This window comes from Mus caroli, chromosome 14 (assembly GCF_900094665.2).
Source record: "Mus caroli chromosome 14, CAROLI_EIJ_v1.1, whole genome shotgun sequence".
Classification (NCBI taxonomy): domain Eukaryota; kingdom Metazoa; phylum Chordata; class Mammalia; order Rodentia; family Muridae; genus Mus; species Mus caroli.
In genome coordinates, this window is record NC_034583.1 from 16,790,860 (window position 1) to 16,796,937 (window position 6,078).

The window sequence follows — 6,078 nt, forward strand, 5'->3', positions numbered from 1 at the left end:
GTAAGCACAAATAGAAACAGCAGTATTATCCCCCAAACGGGAAGCACTCAAAATGTCAATTAACCAACAAACAAATGAAAATCCTCAACATCTCGACAGTGTGCCATGGAATGCGATTCTTCAGCCATACAAGTGAGGGGAAGGCTGATGTAGGGGTGAACCTTCAAAGTATGATTCTAAGTGGAAGAAACAAGACATGAAGGCCACATTTTTTAATGAATATCATTGTAATTTTAATTTTTCATTTCATTTTTTAAAATATTGTATGATAAATTATAAAATAAAATATCTTTAATTCTTTTTACAGACCATTTGTTATCCCCCTCCTGGTCTGCCCTCTGACCGTTCCTCATTCCATTCCTCTTCCCCCTGTCTCCAAGAGGATGTCCTCACACCCCAACCCCTGCCCTCTACCCCTGACTCCCACCTTCTACCTCTCTACCTCCCCATCTCCCACCTAGGGGGCCCAGGTTAGTTAAGACTGCTGGTCTTCCTATGACGTCACCCTCCTCCTCATCTTCTTCCAGCCTTTCCCTAATTCAAACACAGGTGTCCCCAACTTCAGTCCATTGATTGGGTGTAAGTATCTGCATCTGTCTCAGTCAGCTGCTTGTTGGGCCTCTCATACAGCCAAGGTAGCTTCAATTTCAGTCTTATAACACAAGTCACTAAAGATGGAGATGAAAAGATCAGTCACTGAAATACACTTTGCTGGTGCTTTGGTACTTCTGTGAAAAGTATTGCCCGCTTACTTCAATCAAGAAAACCATTACTGAGATAAAATACCGTGACAGTAGATGTGTTAGTATGATGACATGATATTCCTCCAATCACTTTCCGTGCATTTTTCACTTTTAATTTACTACTAATTTATGAAAAGATATTGTTTCTGCAAAAATGCATAATTGAATTATTTAAACATAACTACTTTATGATTTCATGTGGTAAGAAAATGCCATGGCCCGATTTTCCTCACTATTCATAGTAACTATAATTTATAGATACATTTCATTAATATAGCATTTCACTATTGTATAATTCCATTTCCATATAGTTTTTTATTACAAATGTGTCTCAGTTTTGTTTTGTTTTTCTTCTTATGTCTTTTTTATTAGATATTTTCTTCATTTACATTTCAAATGCTATTCCCTTTCCTAGTTTCCTCTCCAAAATCCCCTATGCCCTCCCCCTCCCCCTGTTCTCCAACCCACCCACTCCTGCTTTCTGGCCCTGGCATTCCCCTATACTGGGGCATAGAATCTCCACAAGACCAAGGGCCTCTCCTCCCATTGATGACCAACTAGGCCATCTTCTGCTACATATGTAGCTAGAGACACGAGTCCCACCATGTGTTTTCTTTGATTGGTGGAGCTCTTGGGGTACTGGTGAGTTCATATTGTTGTTCCTCCTATAGGGCTGCAGACCCCTTCAGCTCCTTGGGTACTTTCTCTAGCTCCTTCATTGGGGACCCTGTGTTCCATCCAATAGATGACAGTGAGCATCCACTTCTTTATTTGCCAGGCACTGGCATAGCCTCACAGGAGACAGCTATAACAAGGTCCTGTCAGCAAAATCTTGTTGGCATCTGCAATAGTGTCTAGGTTTGGTGGTTGTTTATGGGATGGCTCCCTAGGTGGGGCAGTCTCTGCATGGTCCTTCCTTCAGTCTCAGCTCCAAACTTCGTCTCTGTAACTCTTTCCATGGATATTTTGTTCTCCCTTCTAAGAAGGATCAAAGTATCCACGCTTTGGACTTCCTTATTCTTGAGTTTCATGAGTTTTGCAAATTGTATCTTGGGTATTCTAAGTTTCTGGGCTAATATCAACTTATCAGTGAGTGCATATTTTGTGATTGGGTTACCTCACTCAGGATGATATCCTCTAGATCCATTCATTTAGAAGGCCACATATTGAATAACTTCATTTCTATAAAAGATAGGGAAAGGAAAATAAGGGAAAGGGGAGAAGGAGGAGAAGGGAGGAGAGGGATGGTAAGGTAGGGAGACAGCTCCATGGTTAACAAACACCTGCTGCTCTTGCAAGGGACATATGTTTGCTTCCCATCACTCTCATGGTGGCTCAAAACCCATGAATCCAATTTCAGGGTATCTGGAACCCACTTCTGGCCTTCACAGATACATATGTAGTACATAATCTCACATACAGGCAAAAATACTCATACACAAAAAAAAAGATAATTTTTTAAAGGCTAAGAAGGGGCCAATCTATACAGGCAGAAAGCAGTTTGCAGTTTAATGATGAATCCTATCCCGGCAATACATCTAGTGAAAACCAAATGTCTTCTTATCAAGTCCTTACCACACCTGGAGTTGGGAAGGCTTTACAGAATTTTGTTCAGACCTTGCCATGGTGGACTCCTTACAACATTGATTCTTGTACACAGCACATAATCACCTACTAATTTACCTTTTGCACCTCTGGCCTCATTTTCACAACATGAACTTGCTTCAAGAGCAGATGCTGCTGGACTCTGGTGCAGGTGATAGCTTAACTCAGACATCTCCCCTGCCGACCACCTGCCTGTGGGAACATTTCAGAGTACAAGTGCCAAGTTATCCACAAAGCCCCAAATGAAACCAGCTTCCTGATCATCTTACTCCCTTCCCCATTCCTTAGAAAGTGGCCGGGAACCAAATCAAATAAGTCTAGACTCCATCCTACAGCCTGAGTAAGGAGGCAGACAGAAATCTTTTAATGGAATCCTATTTTTCAAACTGACAGTTATCCTACGTGAAGCTCACAGTAGGGCCAGACTGGAGCCAGGAAGGTGGGAAGAACAGAAAGGTTTGAGGTTGTCTGAAGGCATGTGCTCAGCAGGTGCTTTGGGTGGAAGAAGCAGTTGGCAGTACCAAGCACTAACTCACCCACATCAGCAGGTGAAGGTTCATGCCTGAGAAATGGGGAAGCCAAGCTTCCTGAGTCAAGTTGGAAAAAATGTTAGAGATGCTGATGCTGGCAACCATTGCTATCCAATCAAAAGTCTTATTTTACAGTTGGAGGTGTGGGACTGCAGAGTGAAGGGTACACTCAAGGCACAGGTGGTTCACTGGCAAATTGGTATGGTGACCACCAGGCACCTAGTAAGTCACACAGGGAAAGGGTGCTCACCACTGGGCTCATTTCCAACCTTTCTGAAGGGAACCATTATATGCAAGGTCCTGTCTCAGGAGCTGCCCTGCCCACGTCACAGTAACATACAACAGCCTTGCGCTGGCTGCGCTGCCCCAGCTTGCCCTTTGGGGACTGCAGGTGTGAGGGTTACTCTCCAGCTATGACACAACTATTTGGGCCCTCATTTGTAGTATGAGTTTTACATTTCCCTTAAACATGTTATGACTTGTGTCCAAAAGAGTGAGTTACTTACAGAGAAAATGGTATATAAATAATTAAATAAGTCACAGATATATCAAAATACATAGTGATTGAGATGGGGAGCTAACGTATCTCGAATCTATGATGGCCATGTGATTCATCATCCTGAATCTAATCCCACCTCGCTTTCTTGTTGTCTCTCTCTGTACCTCTTTGTATCTGTCTCTGCATCTTTGTCTCTGTCTCTCTGTCTTTCTACCTCTGTTTCTGTGTCTCTGTGTGTCTGTTTATGTCTCTCAGTGTCTGTCTTTCTGTGTCTGTCTCTATCCATCTCTGCCTCTATCTCTGTCTTTCTCTGCTTGTCTCTCTTTGTCTCTGTCTCTATGTATGTGTCTTTCTCTGTCTCTCTATCTGTCTCTGTCTCTCTGTCTCTCTGTCTCTCTGTCTCTCTGTCTCTCTCTCACACACACACACACACACACACACATACCAACACCAACTAAATCTCTGCCAAATACTTATCCAGGCTCAGCTTTAAAACAAGCAGTGAAATGCTTACTGACTTTCTAGATTTTCCCAACAACAACCACCTGCACCCACCATGCCTGCTCTGGCCCTGAACTACGTTGTACATTGGGATTTGGCCATCCTTTCCTTGAATACATAGGGCTGAGCACCACAGGTAGTTAGTGACCAATAAAGATTTCAACTCCTTGACTGAAGGCACACTGCATGGGATGAAACCCATCCCTCACACTGCTTGGATGAGCAAGAATCTGAGACCAGAGACCTATGGGAAAACCAAATACCACTATCCTAAAAACAAAAAATGTGGCAAAAGAAAAAAAAAGACTCCTAATGGTATTCTGCTATACTCATGGAGCAGTGCCTTGATTGGCCGTCATCAGAGAAGTGTCCATCTGCAGTAGATGGCAACACATACAGAGACCTGCAGACAGACATTATACAGAGAGCGAGAGTTCATGGAACACTCGGCCTTAAACTGGGCATCTCTATCAAATCTTTCCTCTCAGGGATCAGGATCCAGGGCTCAGGGAATCCCCTGGAAGAAGAAGCAGAAAAAGTGTAAGAGCCACGGGGATGGAGGACATCAGGAAATCGAGGCCCTCTAATTCAACGTGATTGATGTACATATGAACTCACAGAGACTGAGGCAGCATGCACAGGGTCTGCACAGGTCCATACCAGATGAGGCCCTAGAGCTGAAAGAAGTGAACACATGCCCTCATCCCTAACCCAGGAGCTATCTACAATTGTGAACCACTTTCATATGAAAATTTAGCTTCTTTCAAAGGAGTCTCACTGGGGAAACAAACTACTCTTGAGGGTTGGCCACATGCCCATCAGTAGATGGCCAACAGGAAACAACTCCGTGGTGTCTTTGGAGGTTCCTTGTCTCATGTTATGTCAGGACTTTCTAAAAAACTTACCTTGTTTTTATTTTAATCTTATTTATGTGCTGGATCATTTTATATCAACTTGATACAAGATAAAGTCCTCTGAGAGGAGGGAGCCTCCACAAGATTAATAAACTGCCTCCATAAGATTGGGCATAGGCAAGCCTAGAGGACATTTTCCTAGTGACTGACTGATGGGGGAGGACCCAGCCCATTGTAGATGGAGCCATCCTGGGATAGTGGTCCCAGGTTCTGTAAGAAAGCAGGTTGAGCAAACCAGGAGAGCCAGCCAGTAAGCAACGCCCCTCCATGGCCTCTACATCAGCTCCTGACTCTGGGTCCCTGCCCTGTGTGAGTTCCTGTCCTAACTGGTTTGGTGATGATGTGGAAGTGTGAACCAAATAAACCCTTCCTCCCCAAGTTCCTTGGTCCTGTGTTTCATCACAGTAATAGTCACCCCAACTAAAACAATTTTTTTCTTCATTATTTTCATCCCAAAGTATTATGACTTCCAGTTGCATGTTTTTTATGGGACTCCTGAGCAAGCAGACAAGTGGATCTCTGTTTCTTTGTGCCTTCTCATGGGTTCTTTTCCTTCTGTATGTTTAGCTATGGGGGTCTGCTTAGGTCCAACACAAACTCACACCCCAGGTCAAAATGATGTGCAGATGACAAAAATTTATTGTAATGAAGCTGCTACTGATCAGTCAGGGCCAGACTAGGGAGCCAAATTATGACCTCAAGCCAGAATGTTACAGAGCTTTTTAGGCTTGAAAACCACAAACATCTGTGCCAAGTTAGGGTTACATTTTTTCCACCAATCATGATTTAGGGATAGGGAACTTTCTTAGGAACATGTCTTTGTGGCACACTTATCCTGCTCCCATTGGTTGGTTTTTTCAACTGTGGCAGGATGGCTTGCTCAGCATTCCTGTCTCAACTTGCCCACTAGGATGTCAGCTACCCACATGCAAGTCTCTTTCTGACAGACAGGATGCCAGTTATCCAGGGAGGTCTTGGGAACCTAAACTGTATCTGACCCCTATTCAAAATAAAAGTTTTACTCAAGATGGCTTCAGTTTGGTTCCTTCCTATAGTTTTGCCCAATTCTGGTGTTAGTTTTTGTTTGATATAATTTTATTTTATCATCCATTAGAAGCCTATTCGTTTCCTAATCAGAGACAGAAGGGGGTGGACCTGGGGTAGGGGAGGAAAGTGTGAAGAATAGAGAGAGAAGGATAAACTAAATCAGGATATAATACATGAAACATATATTTTAATAAGGTAAAAGAAAAAAGATTTCAAATTCTAGTTGGACATGTTTCATG

General features: G+C 43.1%; 1 long non-coding RNA gene across 1 annotated transcript; it reads right to left on the minus strand.

The window, feature by feature from the left end:
- Positions 1-588: 588 nt before the first annotated feature.
- LOC110308911 lies at positions 589-2,533 on the minus strand. The gene is made up of 3 exons (XR_002379633.1): positions 2,427-2,533; positions 1,861-1,925; positions 589-668 (listed from the first exon to the last, which is right to left on the minus strand). It is a non-coding gene; the product is annotated as an uncharacterized LOC110308911 (long non-coding RNA).
- Between the last annotated feature and the right edge of the window lie 3,545 nt (positions 2,534-6,078).